This window comes from Mustela nigripes, chromosome 18, assembly GCF_022355385.1.
Source record: "Mustela nigripes isolate SB6536 chromosome 18, MUSNIG.SB6536, whole genome shotgun sequence".
NCBI lineage: Eukaryota > Metazoa > Chordata > Mammalia > Carnivora > Mustelidae > Mustela > Mustela nigripes.
The window spans coordinates 17,773,449-17,795,150 of NC_081574.1; the positions used below are offsets into that span (position 1 = coordinate 17,773,449).

A 21,702-nucleotide genomic window follows, 5' to 3' on the forward strand; every position below is an offset into this window, starting at 1 on the left:
GATATAAAAATGGGTTTTTTACATTTCCCAGTTTTGACTAAAGCATGAAGACCATAGATATTAAATATCAAAGTGAGTTGTAAGGCAGACCACCCTAAAGGGCTTTCAAAACAGGATTCAAGGGCACCTGGGGCTCAGTGGGTTAAGCCTCTGCCTTCAGCTAAGGTCATGATCTCAGAGACTTGATATCGAGCCCAGCCCACCCCCACCCCCTCCTGCTCTGCTCAGCAGGGAGCCTGCTTCTCCCCTCTCTCTGCCTACTTGTGATGTCTCTCTCTGTCAAATAAATGAATAAAATCTTTAAAAAAAATAAACAAACCAGGATTCAGTTGAAAATTAGTTATACAACTCTTGACTACTTCACCCAAGTCAAATATATAAAAGAGTTGAAATTGAGAGAACAAATTTTGAATAAAACATATTTGGAGGGAGGTACTTTCTGGATCCTTTCCCATATGCATCAAAGGAGTATGGTGGGGATGCTGCCTTCCTCATCTCAAGTCAGGAAGGGTTTCTTTCCCCTGGGAACATCCAGAGCTCCCTACGTGTTCCATGCAAGGAGGAAGCAGAGTGGATGGTTGTCTGACTGGTATCTGGAGCATCTAGAGGGTAAGAGAGAGGGTGGATTCGAGCACGATTAACAGAATAGAGTTGCTGCTGTATTAAAATCAGCTTGCACCCCCAGAATGTCAGGACAAAGAGTCCACGTGTAGACCAGAAGGGAGGGAAGGCTGGCTTAGAGCCTTCTGGAATTCTGGCTAAGGGAGTGCCTGGAGGAATAATTGGTCTCCAGCAGAGCTTCTGTGTGGAGTGAACAACTGAAAACACACACACACACACACACACACACACACACACACACGCACGCATGCGCGCGCCAGCCAAGATGGGGAACAACAAGGAGAAAATACATTTCCCTCAACATGGGAAGTGCAGCTGAATTTTCATGGTGGGGCACTCTGAAACACCGGTGGTGGTGGTGGGGTCGGGGGAGTCACCTTTGACATCTTCCAAGCCCAGAAAGCAGAAAATCATCTTCCAAAAACATCAGTTAAGTAAGAACTTTTCTGCCCACCCCCTCAGCTTTCCTCCCACTTCAGCTGATAAGAAACCCTAGTTATCAAATTAGGAGAGCAGGATTGGAGGGGTAAGGTAAAAAAGTAGAGGAGACTTGTGCCCAGTATCTGGCTTCTTGGTAGAGGACCCCAGCTAGGGGGAACTTGGAGGAAACCAGAACATAGCATGTTCCATATTATATAGAACATGACTTCCTAAGCATCAAAACAAGATTGGGTTTTGCAACTTAATGGGGTTGTATAACTTTTTATTATCCAAGGGTAGTCAGAAACATTAGGGAACTGTTGGATTTTTCATTGGAGAGAGACCTCCCACTGACTAAATTTTAAGTAGACAATGAGAAACTAAATAAAAGTTCTTTCTGATTACATCACCTGAATCTTAATTATCCAACATCTTGGTCACCCATGAATTATTACATTGAGTTCTCCCAGCAACCCAGTGAGGTAAATATGTTGTTCTCATTTTACAGATGTGGAAATAAGACACAGAGAAGTTAAGTGACTTGCCTAAGGCCATACAGCAATAAAGGGTAGAGCTGGGATTTAACTAAAGCGTAACCTCCCTTTTTTTTTTTTTTAAAGATTGATTTATTTATTTGAGAGAGATAGAGAGCAGGAGCCAGAAGGGCAAATGGAGATGGAGAGAGAATCTCAAGCAGACTCTGAGCTAAGCACAGAGCCTGACATGGGGCTTAGTCTCACCACCCCAAAATCATGACGGTGAGATCATGATCTAAGCTGAAACCAGGAGTCAGACACCTAACTGACTGCACCACCCAGCTTTCCATCTGGGGCACTTCAAGAAGCAGGGTGGTGGTGAAACCAACTATCAGTGGTTAGTGGCAGCTGAGGGAGCAGCATCAAGTCCCCAAAAGCGGTGGCAGTAATGCCTGTGGTGGTGCACAGTCTCGCGCCTGCCTCAGTACTGCGCAATGGGCGACAGTAGCGGTGGTTTCATCATTGTACTGGCTTTCCGAAATAGCCTTCCAGTAATGGGCTTCCTTCCCAAATGAGCCAGGTGCCATTCTGTTGCTTGCAAAGAAGCTGCTTGCGGATGCAAGTGAGGGGGGATTAGAGGCACTCTGATGTAGCTCTCAGGAGGGAAGACGTTCCTCTTTTTTACCCCTTAGATTTGCCTCGGTATATCAGGTTGCTCCGGAGACTGCAACTTGGACTGGGCTTAGAGGAAAGGGAGGTCCAAGAGGCTGCTCATCCCACAGTCAGAGGCAGCCGCTGGAACTTGTCTCTGGTCCAGACCGAATGAATCCTTCACATCACTTAGCCCAGCTCTCACTTGAGAGGCTCCGAGTAAAATCCTCTCCCCGACACTTTCCCTGTCCCTCCCTCCTTCTCCTTTGCCTCTCTACGGACCCACCAATCCCTCTACCTGTTTGTCTGTCATCCATCTAGTTCTCTCTCTCTCTCTCTTTTCCTGGTCTAAGAAAGGACAGAAGTGATTAGGAGCCTGGCTCTCCCACCCAGTTCTTTGGATCTCAATACCACAGATCATCTTATCTCCTACACCAACCCAGTAAGCTATGCATTATACATGAAGGTCCTAGTCTACTTTGTGGAGCCCTTAGGGCGAAAAAAGCGCTGGCTATGCACATCTGAGATTGGCATTTACAGAGCATAAATGGACAGAAATGAGAGGTTCAAGGCTGAGAATGCCAAAGAAGACTGGGAACAGATTCATTTATGGACGCTGAAAATCTATTAAATCTCCCTCCATCTATGTGCAAAGGAAATGATTTAAAGATTTTTTGTTTTTGTTTTTGCTTACATCTTGAAATGCCCACTTCTCCAGGGAGGTAAATCTGTTGTATATGAATCTTCAATCTAATAAATTTTATTCCATTAGATATTAGGATGATGAGGAAATATGTATTGAGCACTCTCTATCCACATGGTGCTGTATTATTTACACATCTGTCATTTAACCATCACACCTACATCAGGCAGTGCTGTAACCTTCTTTTTAAGACCTTGAGTCTTAGAGAAATTAACCAACCCAAGGTCCTACCATTAGATAATATTTCAGGAAGCATACTACATGGCCCAAACCTCCTTTGTAAAAGCATCCATATATATTAAATTACTTGGTAAAAACTCCACACTGGCAAGAGGGACAATGTTCACTCTTTTCTTTCCCTTTGCCAGGTTTATATTCTCCACTCTGACTGCACATTAGAATTACCTCATGATTTTGCAGAATTGATGCTGTAGTCCTACTTCCAGCCACTGAAGTCAGAATGCTGTGGGTAGATATTCACTGTAGAACAAGTTAAGCTAACCGCATGGATTCAGATGGAAAAAGGAAAGGAGACCACCATTGCATTGAAAATGTGATGGTAAATTTGAACTCATGGTTAAAAGAATGTGAACTAGAGAGGGGGTGTATGGATGGCTCAGTTAGTTGGCTGAGCATCTGCCTTCCACTCGGGTAATGATCTAGGGGGCGTGGGATTGAGCCCCTCATCAGGCTCCCTGCTCAGCAAGGAATCTGTTTCTCTCACTCCCTCTCTGTGCATGCTCTCTCTTTCTCTCTCTCCCAAATAAATAAAATCTTAAAAAAAAAAAAGGTGAACTAGACAGAGAAGAGGATGGGACTACATGGACAGCTTTTAGCTTCAATGAGTGGGAGGTTAAGTGGATGGAGTAGCAGATAATGAAACAAATGTAGAGTCACTGGTTTTCAGGTTTTTAAATTTTTTTTTAAATTTAGATTTTAATAAGTAATCTCTACACCCAACATGGAGCTGAAACTTACAACCTCAAGATCAAGAGTCACATGCTCCACCCCCCGAGCCAGCCAGGTGCCCTGGTTCTTGATTTTATAACAAAATGGGTTACAAGTATCCTAAGCCATGAATTCAGAAAGAGAAAGCTGTTGGAATGGTAGTTAATTCTCAGAAATAATCTCATTGGGGATAAGTGTGCAAAATGAGGATATAAAACCAATAACATTTGTTGCTAGCGTTTACTGAAAAAGAGGTCCACAATGATGAACACCCAAATCTCTTCCCAGGGGATCCCAGTGTGCAGCCAGAATTGAGAAAGTTTGGCTTCCCTCCTTCCTCTCCATCCAGTCTTCCTATTCTGCACATCTCCACTCGCTATTTGATATATGACGTATAGGACCTGCCTGTGATTTATGTTATTTCCAGATAAGCAAAAGGCCCTTAGCCCTGCAGAAGGGATGCTGTGCTCAAGGCATCCTGACATGGTTTCTGCAGAAGGCAGCTGTTTGGAGATGGAGAAGCTGAGAATAGTGCATCTCCCCTTCCCCCCGTTTCATTCAGCTCGTCTCTGGTCCCATATTTACTACAGCTTTATTCCCCATGGTTGAGCTTCAAAGGCATCACCTGACCTTGGGGCCAGCTGCATTTATAAAATGCTTAGAAAAGCTTTTGGAGAGACCTAGCTTTTTTTTTTTTTTTTTTTTTTAATGAATAAACTAGTCATTTCAATCTCCACCAGAAGTGTGATTAAGTTACTACATGTGATTTGAAGGCCGTCTGATTTTCAGCAACTTTGCCTTCTATTCTTTGACTCCCATCTCAAGTCCATGAATAAAATACATTATGTTCTGTTGGAGTCACATTGTGTTCCTGTTGGAGTCAGAGGTCTGCCTTTCAGAACAGTGGCTTAAAAGGTAGAATGTTTTGAAGTTATCCCAGGGGGTGCTTTGGAAATCCACGTGGGAGGGAGGATTACTTACCACAATATTTGGGTAGCATTGCTGGCATGGGACAATTCTGTCAACTTTTGAATATCCCATCAGATATTTGTGTAAGAAAAGCCAACAACCCAACACCCTGTATTTTGACTATCTGAGCCCAGAACCCAACTCCATTTTACACAGACACACTCCATATCTTTTGTGTGGTTTTAATACACACTGAAGTCCATGAATGCAACTACCATGTAAAAGAGAGAAGATCATTTCACTTGGTTTACTTTACTAAGAGTTACTTGCCGTTTCAGAAAATCCTGTCACAGATTTGGGATCTTTTCCTTGACAATAGAAAACATCTGCATTAGCCTTCCTTTGTAGGTGTGACCTTCATGTGGGACTTTATGTCTCCTTCATTGTCTTCTCCTTTTGTTCCTTTGTATTATATTATTATTACTTTCCTTTTATTTCTCCCATATATATACATATTTTTTTTTAAAGAATTTTATTTATTTACTTGAGAGAGAGAGAGCATGAGAGGGGAGAAGGCCAGAGGGAGAAGCAGACTCCCCGCTGAGCAGGGAGCCCAATGCAGGACTTGATTCTGGGACTCCAGGATCATGACCTGAGCCGAAGGCAGTCATGGTGCCCTCTCCTTTATATTTTAGAGTATTGTCTTCATTTTTAAAAAATTATGTGATAGGTAAATGATATTAACTATGAATGCAATTTAAAGTACTTAAGGAGGTGTTACAAAATGTTTGTTATAAAAAATGAATATGGAGTCTAAGAGGGTTGAGAACTCTTCCTTTCGAAAGCAATGAAGCCTTGTTTTTTAGGGGCTGGATCTAGAGGAATCTTGAACCTCAACTCTGTATTTAATATAAGACCTTAAGATAAACTTCAAGGTATAAAATGTGCAATTTGTTTTCCAAACAATATATACTGGGAAGTACCAAGTTTCAAAATAAATATAATTAAATCATATGCTCCGTATTAAATATAACCATAAATGCAATATATAGTATGTATTGGACATGCATAATGTGTCTGTCTCTTTATATATAAAATACCAAGAATGATGCATACAATTGTATGAATGTGAGCTAAGGTATGATACTTTCCCTTTATGTAACTGTTTGAAAGAGCCGTTAACTCTGTAACAGTTCTAACTCCAAAGAAGGACATACTTTTAAATTTGTAGTGCAGGACTTCATCATGCAAACATCTTTGTCGTACTGCCTTTTCTTCAATGCCGGCTAACCAGGCCCTCCCTTCCCGAGGAGGCCCTGGAAGAGTGATCCACCCATGCCTGACTGCAGCGCCTGGCTTTCTTGGGAGGTTTCCTTTCCTGACTGGTGGAAGCCTGATCTTGTTTTGCTGTCGTTGCTATAGGAGCAGCCCGTGTTGCAGGGGTGAGTCCATCACTAAAACAAATACACGCAAAACGCTGAGAAGCAGATTTCAGCCTTCAAGACTTCAAACACGGAGGAATGAAAACAATCTGTGCAATTTAAATAGAATAAATCCCAATGCCCCCAAGGGAAGTGGGTGTTTATTTTTAGGCTGTAAGCACCACCAGCCAGGCTTTACTGATGACAGACCGAAAGTCCGGAGTGGTGTGGAAGTGTGTCTGTTGTACTGTGAGCTGGACCAGAGGTGGGGGAGAACAAACCAGCACCGCGCAGGGCTTCCTTCCCAGCGGTCCAGCCCACCATGCTCTGGGAGCATTCGTGCCCCCTGCTCTCAAATCTCGTTAGTCAAGACCGCCCTTCGTAGAGAGGCACTGATTGCCCAGTGGCTAACTCAGCATCTTGGCCATCTCCTGGCTCATAGATGATGAGCAGGGCTGGGCGGCAGGTGCACCCGGCGCTGTGGGGTGCCATTGCGTGGCCACAGAGGTCACCAACTGGGTAGAAGCTACCCGTGTTGCATGAACCCTGGTGAGACCCCTCTGGCTAGGGAGCACAAAGCGAGCAATTGCCTAGGCCATGCAGGCAGAGGAGAACGAACTATGCCCATGCCAGGACAGCATGGGGGAGCACGCCTCCCAAGACTGGCTGTGCGAAGTAGATCGGAAAGAAAAGCATACCTGTGTCTTCCCTTGTAAAACGTGGCTCAGAGCATCAGAGCCCTGACTTGGTTTTGAAACGCTACTTTTTAATCATGTTATTACTGGGCTTTTATTATTACATATTGGAAGACAGAATTAAGTTATTAAAATTAAGTTCTTAAAAGTTGTAGCTATGGTTTTGCAGAAAAAAAAATGAGCAGAAAGTACAAAGAATTCCCATGTGCTCCCTCTTCCCTCCCAACAGTTTCCAGATTATTAACATCTTGCATTAGGGTAGTACATTTGTTACACTTGACCAATCAATATAGATACATTATTATTAACTGGAGCTCTGAGTTTACATTAGGGTTCACTCTTTGTATTATACTGTTCTATGGGTTTTGACAACTGCATATCAAGTAACAATCATTATAGTATCACATAGAATAATTGCACAGCCCTAAACATCCCCTGTGCTCCCCCTGTTCATCCCTACCTCTTTCTCTTCTTCCCCAACCCCTGGCAACTATTGATCTTTTTACTGTGGCCCTAGTTTTGCCTTTTCTGCAATGTCATATAATTGGAACTACATAGTACATAGTCTTTTCAGATCAGTTTCTTTCATTTAGCAATATACAAAATCTCCTCCATGCCTTTTCATGGCTTGATAGATTTTTTTTTTAAATCACTGAATAATATTGGGGGCACCTGGGTGGCTCAGTTGGTCAAGCAACTGCTTTTGACTCAGATCATGATCCCAGGGTTCTGGGATCAGATTGAGCCCCGAGTCAGGCTCCCTGTTCAGCTGGGAATCTGTTTCTCCCTCTCCCTCTGCGCTCAGTTCCCTGGTCCCTAGAGCTACACCAAATGTGCAAGAAATTGTATGGTTCCTGAGCAGCACAAGAGTTTGGAAGGTGATGTCATCTGTCTAACTTGCAACTGAAAATTCTTAGATCAGCCAATATTTGTATTCTCTTATTCTCACTAGATTCTTGGTAACGACACTGCTACCCCAGGAAATGACTGATCTCTTCCATGGTAACCAAAGTCCCACTCAGCATTTCTCATATAGTTCTAGCAGAATAAACTCCTGAGGTGGGGGAGGGTTCCCCTTTAATTATCCCAAGTATTCATTCATAAAGGTGTTTTTTTTAAAAAAGCATAGGTCTTCCCTCAGACATCTGCCAAGCTCTTCCCTCAGTGTTCTGCCAAGCACATCTGAACTTCTTTAGAAAATCAGAATAGGAAGTAATACAAGTTCCTAAAATTCTGTTAGGGGAAATAATAACCATAATAGAGGTTCAAAAGTTAACCAAATATTCATCATTTCCTTATAAAAGTCCCCGTCACAAAAAGCACTCCCTCTTGCCCTTGCCTTTGCTGTGATCATTTACAATTGGAAAATCTTTTAATAGAATAAAATACTAGTGATTTTACAATGGATCTTTGAACTTCTGGGAGGATTTTTTTCTTTTCTTTTCAAAATGTCTTGAGGGGCGCCTGGCTTGTTCAGTTAGTTAAGCTTCTGCTTCAGCTCAGGTCATGATCCCAGGATCCTGGGATGGAGCCACATATTGGGCTCCCTGCTCAACATTGAGTCTGATGTTCCATGTCCTGCTCCCTGCCCCACAGGCATGCTCTAAAAATCTAAAAAAATTAAAAAAAAAAAAAGAAGAAGAAGAAGAAGAAGAAGAAGAAGTGTCTCAATTACTCAGGTTTGAATATCACTGTATTATTAGACTATGTTGGGAAAGGAACCTCGTCTCAGTGTGTGCTGTTAAGTGAATGAATGAGGACACTCATTGGCACTTTGATTGGTTCCATTGACAGACCCCTTAACAGAGAGGGCTTTGCTCTTTTGAAGCTTGGTATATGAGCAAAACCATAGGTCAGGAGAGAGTGCTATAACTGAAATTTCACTTGGTTCTTTTAAGTCTATTTCAGTAGGCTCTTCAGTATCAGCCAAATAGAAAAGTAGAAATGAGTGGAAAGAAGCCAAACAATGGGCATCAAGAAATACAAACTGGGGCGCCTGGTCGCTGAGTGGGTTAAGCCTCTACCTTCAGCTCAGGTCATGATCTCAGGGTCCTGGGATCGAGCCCTGCTTCGGGCTCTCGGCTCAGCAGGGAGCCTGCTTCCTCCTCTCTCCCTGCCTGGTCTCTCTGGCTACTTGTGATCTCTGTCTGTCAAATAAATAAACAAAAAATCTTAAAAAAAAAAAATAGAAATACAAGCTTTCCAAGGATTTAATAGTAAGAGACAAATAATGGGTTTCACCTGATGCATCTGGAATGTTAATATTTCATTTATCTAAATTGTACAGATAAATGTGTGTAGATAGGAGAAATAAGGGATAATCTGTTTTTTGCTGTTATGTGGCACTGTTACTAGCAAAGGGTCACATTTGTTCTATTTTCTGACCAGTAGATGTGAAACTAGAATGGGAGAAAATACTGAGATGGCTCATCCTCTATCTGTAAAATCCCTAAACCTACATGTGCCACAAAGATTAGAGTGTATGGAAGTGGTGGCGTGACAGAGGAGTAAAGCCAACTCAGTACATAATCACATTGTCTTCTTAGGGTCCTAAACTCCTAAAATCAGGTAGGTTAGAGGGTACCATTTCCTGGGGAGAGCTCTTTCTTCGAGAAGTTGCTGAACACCATGAATCACTTAGCTGAATGTTGTTTTCACTATTTAGAGTATGCTTTGGAATAATAATTAAACAACTTGGCCACTGAACAGCTTATTTATAAGTACATGCAGGCTGTTCATTGTTATAGAAGACATTCTCCAGCCATGAGAATTGATGAGACTCTCGATCACGATTTCCCCTACTTGGTACAGGCTATCTGAAGAGAACAGCTAGTCAACTGGTCTAGCAGTGAGCTCAGAGTATCCCAGCAATTCAGTCTAACAAGCATGAATGACCTGAAGATTTGCTGCTACTTCTTACTTTGAAGTATCTTCAGGTTCAAGAACTCTAGCACTCCTGCATTCACACAAGGTCGTAGAAACAAAATCAAACTGTTCCCCGTAGTTAAACAGGCCAATGGGCTCCTACAAACAAATGCACATTAATTTTTTTTGGTGGGGGAGGTCCATTGGAAGGGCACAGACTAGTAGGTAGAGAAAACTTCTAATTTTGTTTTATTTGTAAATTTTCTTTTTCCTAGGTTTTTTTGTTTTGTTTTGTTTTGTTTTGTTTGTTTTTTGTTTGGTCAAGAGAGAAAGTTGGTAAAAAAGAGTTTTGCTTTGAGCTTTTTCTTTTGCTATTTGTATCTGTCAAGTACACTTTGCATACCTTGTTATGACAATAAGCTGTTATTCATAAAAAGTCATTTGTATTTCCTATGTGGCTCCTCATCTATTTATTTTGGTATTTAACATTCTGCTGGGCATCAGAGATGTGGCACATACCATCCTAACTGAATTCAGATATCATTTCTGATGATCCTGATTCAACCACTTAATTACTGAGCAATTTTAAAGACCCAGTTGTTCACTTTAAGATACTGTACACTAACCTGATAATTTTCCATTCAATTTGGCTAATAATGCAGAAAGGGGTTAGATATTTACAGACAATATTTCAAGTAATTGGGAACAATTGGCGCTTTAACATTTGCACACTTTCCATTTGCACAGAGAGCAATAAAACCCTAAGTAATTACAGCCAAAGAATCCTCCAGCTGTGCCATTCCGAGCACATAAATCACATCCTGTCAATATTCCATCCGTCAGATGGGCAAAATAGCAGTAATATATTTATGAATTCTGTATAACTATTAATAGAATATGAACAAGCAAATCTGAGAGGTTTCTATCTAGAATAGGACCTATTTTCAAAAAAGGAAGGGAGACTTCCTATTTGAGATAAAATGAATTTCTTGACATCCACCCTGTAGATAGTAGAAAGGAGAGATTCATTTCTGTTTCCTTCTGTCTGGGTGGGAAGACAGCCCCCACCCCCATGCTGCTGGTCCCATATTTCCTTCTGTGGCTTAAGGAAGAGGGTTTATGGTTCATTCTTGGCAGAATCCAAGCCTGTGTCCAGTCATCAGGGCACAGGCAAAGCAAGGTCCAGGGGGCTCTAGGCAGGCTGGCTTTCATTTCCTCAGCTGTAAATTAAAATATATGCCAGAAGAAAAAAATTATACATTTCAGGAATCTGAATGTCCACAGGTAGGATAAGGTCTATGGGTGCAAGCAAGTTCCTGTTGGAATTGGTGTTTGAACTCTGTTAACTTATTAGTTCCAACCTACATGGCTGTGAACCTCAGTCTCCACTATTGAAATTCTCCTAGTTGTCGACAGATGGTTGGATAAACAAAATGTGGTGTGTACCTACAGGTGGAATATTATTCAGCTTTAAAACGGAAGCAAATTCTGATATGTGTTATGACATGGATGAACCCTCAAGATATCACGCTAGGTGAGATAAGCCAAACATAGAAGGACAAATACTGTGTAATTCCACTTATATGAGGTACCTAACCTAGTCAGATCCGTAGAGACAGAAAGTAGGGTTGAGGTTAGCAGGGGCTGGCGGAAAGAGAGGAATGGGGAGATAGTGTTTAATGGTTCTAATGGGTGCAGAGTTTCAATTTAGGATGATGAAAAAGTTCTGGAGATAAATGGTGGTGATGGCTGTTCCAAAGTATAAACATACTTAGCGTCACTGAACCGTATACTTAAAAATGATAAAAATGTTAAATTGTATATTGTGTATGGTTTACATAGTAACAAACAGATGACACTGAAAAAATTTAAAAATAGATAGTTCTGGGGCCCCTGGGTGGCTCAGTCAGTTAAGTGTCTGCCTTTGGCTCAGGTCATGATCTTAGGGTCCTGCGATCGAGTCCCGTATCAGGCGCCCCAGTTAGAGAGGTCTGCTTCTCCCTCTCCTGCTGCTGCTCCCCCTGCTTGTGCGTGCATGTGCTCTCTCTCTCTAATAGATAAACAAAATCTTAAAAAAAAAAAAATTTGTTACTGAGACACCCCAGCATTGTCTCACATTTAGTCAGAAGCAAATTGAGTCTCGCTCATCATTTTGGTTTTCTTGTATAAGTCCTCTGCTCAGATGTTTTTGAGGAAGGGATCCCATCTTCACTGCCACCGCTACCAGTGTCTCCCACAAAAGAAAAAAAAAAGGCTACTTCCCTTCTTGCTTAATTGCCTACGCTACACATCCTCACACCCTGAGTGGCACACGTTCCCCTTTCAGTCCTCCCTGTTCCACAGCTGAGCTGTGTTCCACAGAGAAATGGGGAAAGCACCCCTCTCTCTGGTGCTCTGAGCCACATCCTGGGCTCCAAAGCAGAATGCCTGTGCCTTGGAGGCTCCCCAGTTCATTCTAGAACAGCTTCTATCTCTAACCCATTTAACCACGGGGTCTCAAAACTGGCCTGGGAACTGTGAAGAGAACCAAACCGGGCCAGCCCCCTTGATCGTCATAACTTGTTCCCCTGGATTCTGTACCAAAAGACTGCCTAACTGCTTACTTCAGCTAAACCTGAGAAGCAAACATGGCCATTTACTTGAATAGTAATCCAAAGTGAGGAAGGAGATGGCTAGGTCCTTCCCCAGAGTCCTGCTTAGACTCGGCCAGAATGATCTGGTTCCAGGGAGCTCCGGCTGTCCATTAGCATTCACAGTATTTTTTCTCTTGTACAGAGAACTGACCCAATGACTGTTATTGATTAATATTCCTCGATGTAGTCCAGAACAATCTGTCAGAATGTGACAGACATCCCAGCAGTCAGGAAGTCAGCGTGGGCTGCTGGGCTGCAGGGGAGTGAGATGAGGGAGGGACTGGGTGCTTGGAGCGGAGCAGCCGCAGGGGGGTGGGGTGGGGGGTGGAAATACTTCCTCTACAGCCCTCAGGGTATGAGAGAAAGAGACAGAAAGACAGACAGATGGTGTGAGAGACCTATAGAGCTGAATTGTGTCCTCCAAAAGAATGTGCTAAAGATCTACTCCCTGCTACATGCAACTGCGACCTTCCTCGAAAATAGGGTCTTTGCAGATAGAGTCAAGTTAAGACGAGGTCATGCTGGATCAGGGTGGGCCCTCAGTCCAATAACTAGTATCTTTATAAAAGAGAGGAGAAAGATGGGGCGCCTGGGTGGCTCAGTGGGTTAAAGCTCTGACTTCGGCTCGGGTCATGATCCCAGGGTCCTGAGATAGAGCCCCACATCGGGCTCTCCCCTCAGCGGGGAGCCTGCTTCCCCCCCCTCTCTCTCTGCCTGCCTCTCTGCCTACTTGTGATCTCTTCTCTCTCTCTCCCTGTCAAATAAATAAATAAATAAATCTTTTTTAAAAAGAGAGAGCGAGAGAGGAGAAGGAAATTTGGGTACAGGAATACAGACACACGGAATAGAAGCCTATGTGATGAAAGGCAGAATTTGGAGTGATACAGCTACAAGGCAAGGAAGATCAAGGGTTGCTGGCAGCTCCCAGAGGCTAGGAGAGAGGCATGCAACTGATTCTCCTCAGAGTCCCCAGAAAGAACCATCTCTGCCAAGCCCTTGATTTCATGCCTCAGTCCTCCTGAATTGAAGAGGAACACATTTTTATTGTTCTAAGCTCCCTGCCCCCCAATCCGTTTGTAGTAATCTTGTTATGGAAGCCTGAGGAAACTAATATAAGACCCACGGGAGAAGGTTTTCTCAGAGCAAGTTTGTAGAGAAGGCTTTACTTTGGTTTGCTATTGTCTTAGGAAAGATGTGAGTTTAGTGACCATTGAAGATTTTTTTTCTGCTTGGGTCCCCAGAAAGTTCTGCATAGACTTCATGACCCAGCTATAGGACGTTAAGGAATAAATTCGTGTGTTCATCTCTTTTCCCTTGCTCTGATTCTGAAATGTTAGTGTATTTCTCTGTTATGTTTTTTATTTATTTGGTACAAGCTCTTTTTTATTTTTTTGGACAAAGGGGAGAAAAAAGTAGTAACTGGATAAACCTGTCTTTCTCCTCCTTCCCCAGGGAAAAGAGCTATTATTAGCCCAGATTATTAGCTCTGAAAGAAGCTAGACTAATGACCTTCTCATTTCAGAGTTCAGAGTTCAACCTTCTCATTTCAGACCTGAGAAAATGGAAGCCTAAGGTTATATGAGTACTTAGTAGATGTCACCATCTGTGTCTTTGATTAGTCAAAACACTTTGTCAGTTGGGTATCAGGTGTCTGATAGGGAGACAGCAGTAACTGGACCTGTACATAGTGTATAGACTAATGATGCCAATTGAAATTATTTATGTTGTTGAATATTAATAGCAAATATTTTATCCCTTAGCAAAGTCAGGTGGCTACTCACCTACATTTTTACTGTCAGATTCTCAAAGCAAAACAAACAAACAAGAAACTGACTTATTCAACTTTTTGTTAATTACAAAATTAAAAACTTCTAGCAGAAGATATGTTTCTAGAAATGGATTATTTGGATCACCTTTTTAAAAATGGGAAGTTGAAAAGCATTGGCAAGTGGTGACTGACTAGATTTTTAAAAGGCTGTTTTCAGGATAATATATAAAATGTGGGAAGGGGAAGGGAAAGGAGGGGCCATCAAAGCTCAGATGCCCTGAGGGAACTGAAGGCAACACCCAGTTGGCTAAATTGATTTGCCCAGTGAGTAAGGGGGACAGAAGTCTAAGTCCAGTGTAGTTCTAGAAGACTGTCCCTATAGCAAAGTCGAACATCTTCAGTGTAAGAGTTAAACAGAGTTAGAGGTGCCTGGCAGGCTCAGTCAGTAGAGCATGTGACTATTGATCTCAGGGTTGTGAGTTCAAGCCCCACATTGGGTGCAGAGATCACTTTTTAAAAATCTTAAAAAACAAAAACAAAAACAAAAAAACCCCACCAAAACACCAGACAGTTAAACAGAATTAAACATGCTCTTCCACCTCACAACCACAAGAGACTAAAAAATGTTACCTTGGAGCTGAATAGAATAGGGGAAAACAAGAGAAAGAAAAAAGAGGTCTTATGGAAAATTGGCCGCAGATCCGTCCTCACAGGCATTTTCATTCTGGGTACCTATAGTCTGAAGGAGCCGCACACCTTAAATGTGATTTGAGGTTGTTCCCAAATAGTAGATGGTGAAGAGAACAAAGGCAAAAGGAGCGTAGATAAAATTAAATTTCCTTACAACTTGCAGCCCAATGACAAGTACTTGAAACAGGCAGAGTGACCTTCCTCAAGGAACTCAACGGCCTTAATGTTAATGCTTTGCTGGAGGCAAAAAGCAACCTTAGCTTAACATTAGCCTGACAATCCAGATTTGTAAATCTTCTTTAATATAAGAAAATCACTTTGAAAACTTACTTTATCTCAAACCCCACCCCACCCCTGCCAAGATGTATGTTAGCAATCATCCTTCAAACATATGGCCCATGGATACACATCTGAAGGGTCTCATGACTAAGGTTATACTAGACAGTAGTGAATACCCTTACCTTAACAGCAGCTAGCCCCTCAAGGTTCTGGAAGGCTTGCTTCCAAATTCCTTAAAAATTTATGCTGTCACTAACCCCCACTAGCTAAAAAGTATATAATCAGCCACTCCTCATAATCCTAGCGCTGCTCTTTGTGGCCAGGGGTCCTGCCCTGTGCTTTAATAAAACTACCCTTTTAGAACCAAAGACATCTCTCTCAAGAATTCTTCCCAGCCATCCGCACCTGGACCTCATGTCACCCCCAGCATCACATCAGTGGTCCTGCTGATGACATCTGATGACAGCAAATTCAAAGACTCGCAGGAGAAGACATACTCAGCCTAGACGTTAGGAAAACCTCACACGCAGTTATCAAGGTCCAACATGCAGTTACAGGTAACCAGGTGCACAAGAGAGCAAGACTATGCAAGGGAGAACCAGCAGAAATAACATTGGGAAAGGGCTGCCCAGACTTCAGGCATCCCTTTAAAGCTATTATAAAACTCATTATAAAACTACTTCACTTCAGTTTAAATAAATAAATGGCAAAATTGAAAATACTTGCAGGAGACTGTAAAAATAACATGGATTGGTTAAGGGAACAAACAGAATGTGTATGTATATATTATATGTATTATAAAATCTATGTATTTATTATAAATCATATTCATAAATGTCTAGGTGAGCATCTTTGACAGTAGGTTGGATACAACAGAAGATTAGTGAACTAAAAGTAGCTCAGGATATATTATCAAGAATTTAGAACAGGGGCGCCTGGGTGGCTCAGTGGGTTAAGCCTCTGCTTTCATCTCAGGTCATGGTCCCAGAGTCCTGGGATCGAGTCCCGCATCAGGCTCTCTGCTCAGCGGGGAGCCTGCTTCCTCCTCCCTCTCTCTCTGCCTGCCTCTCTGCCTACTTGTGATCTCTATCTGTCAAATAAAAATAAATTAAAAAAATAATAATTTAGAACAGAAAGTCAAAAGTACGGACAACACAAAGCAGAAGAAAGAGACCTGGAAGAGACAGAAGATCCAACACACATTTGAAAATCGTATATCTTTGGGCGCCTGGGTGATTCAATTGATTAAGCCTCTGGCTCTTGAGCTCAGCTCAGATCTCAATCTCAGGGTTTTGAGTTCAAGTCGCACCCCCCCCCCCCACCCCGCACTGAACTCCATGCCAGGTGCAAAGCCTACTTAAACAAAAAAAAAGTGTTGGAAAAAAAAAAATTGTACGCCTTCCCTTTCCTGAAGATGGCGCCGAAAGCAAAGAAAGCCCCTGCCCCTCCAAAGCCGAAGCAAAAGCCAAAGCCTTGAAGACAAGGCAGGGTGCTGAACGGTGTCCACAGTCACAAAAATTTTAAAAAAAAGAAAGAAAGAAAAAGAAAAAGATCAACACATCACCTACCTTCCAAAATCCCAAGACACTGTGTCTCCAAAGGCAGCCCAAATATCCTTGAAAAAGCACCCCCAGAAGAAACAAGCTTGACTTCCATGCCATCATTAAGTTCCCCCCAACTCACTACTGAGTCAGCCATGACGAAACTAGAAGACAGCACATTTGTGTTCATTGTGGACCTCAAAGCTAACAAGCACGGGATCAAAGGCTTTGAAGAAGCTAGATGACATTGACAAGGCCAAGGTCAACACTCTCATCAAACTCCATGGAGAGAAGTCATGTATGCTGGACTGGCTCCTGACTATGATGCTTCAGATGTTGCCAACAAAATTGGGGTCATCAAAACTGAATTCAGCTGGCTATACCTCAATATAAAATTTTTCATCAAAAAAATAATTATGTCTTTTAACCATAAGGACTCTTGAAACAAAATAACCACAACATCATTATTACACCTAAAAATGTATAATAATCCCTTAATATTATCAAGCATCTAGCGACCATATGTTGGATCAAAATCCTAAAAGGAGAGGAAAGAGAGAAGAAGAGAGATGCAATATTTGAAGAAATAATGATTTGGATTTTTCCACAGCTAGTGAAAGACACTGTTTCCAGACTCACTAATCCTGTTAATACCAAGAAGGATAATTTAAAAATCCATGCCTAGATAGGGCAGAGTGAAACTGAAGAAAACTAAAGACAGAGTGGTGATTAGGGAGAAGGAGAATGGCCAGAGGAAACGTCAGATTACCTTTGTAGCAAGTGTAGCTTGGACCTTGACTTGATTTCTGAGCAGCCAGAGCAGTAGCCAGAGAGCAGCAGTGTGATATTTTCAAGACGCTAACAGGAAACGGCTGCCCGTCAAGTCTTACACCCGTACCTCTGAGATGCAATCTGCACAAGAGACAGAGGGAAGATCTAACACACAATTGCATTTTGCGATTCTGAAGTTTTGTATTTTATAAAATCACCTACAAAATTATGCACAGATGCATGTGACTTGAATCAGTTTGGTTTATATTACCATCAGTAGTACTAAGAATCAAGTTGAAAGAATCATGTGGCTAAAATGGTCCCATTGAAACTTTCTCATCTATGTGCTTTGAAATAGAAAAAAAAATGAGTTCTGTGTTTACAAGCATGTTGTGAAGGTGTGCTCTCAAAATTACTACTTGCTAGGGCCTTTTGAGAAAGCAGTTTGGTAGCATGTACTGAGAATTTCAAAGTTCTCATTTTCCTTTGGTCTGGTGATTTCACTTCCGGGACATGCATTTAAGAGAAGGTAAAATGCACAGTATACATAAAATACACAGCAACACAATATGAGTCTTTATGCAAAAGATATGCGTCAGAATATGTTTATAATAATGAAAAATTGAAAGTAATTTATAAGTCCAACAGTTTAGGGAACAGTTTAGGAGACAGTTTAAAAGTTATGAGTTAGAGGCACTTGGGTGGCTCAGTCCCTTCAACGTCTGCCTTCAGCTCAGGTCATGATCCCAGGGTCCTGAGATCCAGCCCACTGGACTCCCTGCTTAGTGAGAAGCCTGCTTCTCCCTCTGTCTGCCCTTCCCCCTGCTTGTGCTCTCTCTCTCTCTCTCTCTCTCTCTCTCCTGCTCTCTCAAACAAATAAATAAAATCTTAAAAAGGAAAAAAAAAAACTAGAAAATTCATGAAAAAATAGGAAGTTTAGACTCAGTCATACAACGGGATATTTTGCAGCTATTTAAATAGATGTCTACAACAGTAGTAATAGAAGAAAATACCTATGATCCAATATTAAGAATAAAAGGCAAGATACAAAGTTGTTTCTATAATATGATTTTCTGCAGAAAAATATTTGATGGAAGCATATAAAAGTAGTATGTTGGTTGCTGTTGGGTAATAATATCATAGATGAATTTTCTTCTTCCTAATCCTTTCCTATCTGTTCTGAAATATCTGCAACAAATATGTATTATTTTACATTCAAAAATTACTTTGGAATCTAATTGGTATTTCTTAAGTAGGATGGGGAGACTCAGATCGTCATTTTGTCATTTACTTTTATTCCTACATTTGTCTATCATATTTATGTGATATAAAAATTAACAACAATATGAACAGATGACTGGCAAAGTTAAGTTTTAACCACATATAATATTACTTAGAAGTCAAGAATCAAAAGATACGAGGTGCCTGGATGGTTCAGGAGGTTAAACGGCTGCCTTCAGCTCAGGTCATGATCCTGGGGGTCCTGGGATGGAGCCCCGTGTTGGGCTCCCTGCTCAGCAAGGAGTCTACTTCTCCCTCTCCCCCTCTTGCCCCTCATGCTCTCACATTCTCTTGCTTGCTCTCCCTCTCTCTCAAATAAATAAATCTTTAAAAAAAATTAAAAGATGCCGCATCCCTTATTTTGATCATTCACAGAGACTATAACTCACGACTACTAAAAACTAAAATGGAATAAAGAGAAATGTATCATTTGTAAATCAAATTATCAATTTAATAAATAATTTAATTTAATAAATTAAATTAATAAATTAATTCAATAAAATAAACTAATTTAATAACTAAAATAAATTGATTTAATAAATAAGAACTCATTTATGTGCCAGATTAAGAATACATCCAAATTATGTATTTAAATAAAAATAATCTCATGTTATAGTTTAATGACAAGCAATAGATTTAATAAAAGAAAAAGTTTATCTCCTTTAGTGGTGAAGGAAATATTATCTTCTCTGAAATAAAACCACTTTCCTAGATTATAATTTCAATATTATTGCAATTATATACACACACACACAAACACACATGTACATATACATGTACTTAACAAGAATTTCAGGGAGCCAAAAAAATGAAAAATATAAAGCAGAGAGAAAAGACCTGGAAGATACAGCGAGAAGGTCTAATATACATTTTGAAATAACATGTATTATTTAAAATGTATACATATGTATTGTACGCATAGGTATACACATATGTATTCTAACTTAGAATTTCATTCTAACTTATGTAATTTCAAAATCATACAAATGTGGCTCAAATTAATATGACAGTATGGATATGACTTGAACTTTTCCTGACTAGGTGGTCCCCAGAGAGGGTCAAGGGTGATTAACGAAATGGCCGTGGGAAAAAGATCTTATTAAAAGCCGATTCCTAGCCACGTGGGTGTCTTCTGTTTTATCCTCTCCACCCAGCCCGCTTCTGCTCTGTATTCTTTATCACTAAGAGTAACCCTAGTCCATCTTTCATCTCCTCCATACAACTACCAAGTCCTGCTGATTTTACCTTATAAACATTTCTTGAATATGTTCCCTCTGCCCTATCCTGCTCTCATTTGCCATACTGAGGTCTCATTCCCTACCTGGAATATCACATGAGCCTCATGACTGGTTTTCCTCACAGCTCCCACACAGCCACCAAAGTGATTTTTTTTTTTTTTAAGATTTATTTATTTATTGGACAGACAGAGATCACAAGTAGGCAGAGAGGCAGGCAGAGAGAGAGGAGGAAGCAGGCTCCCTGCGAAGCAGAGAGCCCGACGCGGGGCTCAATCCCAGGACCCTGGGATTATGACCTGAGTGGAAGGCAGAGGCTTTAACCCACTGAGCCACCCAGGTGCCCCACCACCAAAGTGATTTATATCACATCTGTATCTAATGGCATTATTGCCAGGTGTTCATTCTATTCTACACACATTTATTTAGTACTGCTTAGGTACCAAACACTGTATTAGGCACTGAAGATACATCAGTGAACAAGACAGATTAGGTTCCTACACTCAAGGAACTTATATCCTAATACAAATAAGCAATTCAAAGACATGCTTTGTTGCCCCTTCTAAACCCTGAGCCTATAGCTTTCACCATCCTGTGTGTAGCTGACCCTTAAACACAAAGGTCTGAACTGTGCGTGTCCACTGACATACAGATTCATTTTCGATAAATACAGTATATACTGTAGATGTATTTTCTCTTTCTTATGATTTTCTTACTAACATTTCCTTTTCTGTAGCTCACTTCATTGTTAGAATACAGCATATCATACATCACACATTCTAGGTCCTTGTGAAAATTTGTAGGAACCAGGGAATGTGGATACTTTGATCTGGTCATAAGGAAATATAAGCCCTGTGCAAGTAAGGATGAGATGCTCCTGTCCAAATTTACATTTTTGTCTTACCTTCTGCTATTCTTTAAACTATCCGGCTGCTAGGTTCTTTAGCAAGTGATTAGGAAGCATTAAGTAATTAACCAGGAGCAGCAGAGAACCAGTGGTGATGATCTCCAATCCCTAAGTAGAGAGAAAATTGCAGCAAAAAAAATAAATAAATAAAAAGACTTATTTTAGTCACGAATGAATGAAGAAAATAGGCAGAGCATCTAACCATGATTGCTAGCTAAGCTATTAACCAAACAGGATCCACTGTCCTTACGCTGGGTAACATTGAATGCCAGAGATTAAACTGAATAAAATAAACAACAGCACAACCAAAAAGCCACAGGGCCATCATAAGATGGGGTGCAAATCAGGATCTGTGTCAGCTCCCATGTTCTAAGTAGTAACAAAAAAACCCAACCTAAACATGTTTACTCAACAAGAAGGATTTATGGGATAATAAAACAGAAGAATTAGAATAGAAGTAAGGAGGTGAACCAATCAAGGAAGGTCAACACTGTCTTTTATAACTTCAGAATTCTGGTGACTTAACTCAGTATAAATTCATTTCTCCGTGCAAGTGTTCAGTCCAGGGTTCCTCAGCAAGCAATCGTCCTGAGAAGCTGTCCTCCAAGCGCTTACGCAGGCGCCTTCCCTTATGGTTCTCCACTCAGTGAGAACTTTGGAAAAGAAAATGGAAGATCAGGCTTGAAAAATGAGATGTCAACTTGGCCACATTCCATTGGCTAGAACTCCGTCATGTGGCCACACATGACTGGAAGGGAGCTAGGAAATGTTATTGCGCTGTATGGCCAGAAAAAATGGTGAATGTTTAACTAGTTCTTGCCGGCTGCAGTGGGAGCTAAATGTTCTGTAGTTCGTATCCAATGAGAAACAGAGCAGCTCAGCCCCTGT

General features: G+C 41.2%; 1 long non-coding RNA gene across 3 annotated transcripts; it reads right to left on the reverse strand.

Annotated features, from left to right (window-relative positions):
* Window positions 1-540: 540 nt before the first annotated feature.
* LOC132006376 (uncharacterized) lies at window positions 541-21,449 on the reverse strand. 3 transcript variants are annotated; one of them, XR_009401079.1, is made up of 4 exons: window positions 21,341-21,449; window positions 20,812-20,922; window positions 17,390-17,532; window positions 541-602 (listed from the first exon to the last, which is right to left on the reverse strand). It is a non-coding gene; the product is annotated as an uncharacterized LOC132006376 (long non-coding RNA). The 3 variants fall into 3 exon arrangements; XR_009401078.1 differs by lacking the exon at window positions 541-602 and adding an exon at window positions 6,806-8,455; XR_009401080.1 differs by lacking the exon at window positions 541-602 and adding an exon at window positions 9,882-10,929.
* Between the last annotated feature and the right edge of the window lie 253 nt (window positions 21,450-21,702).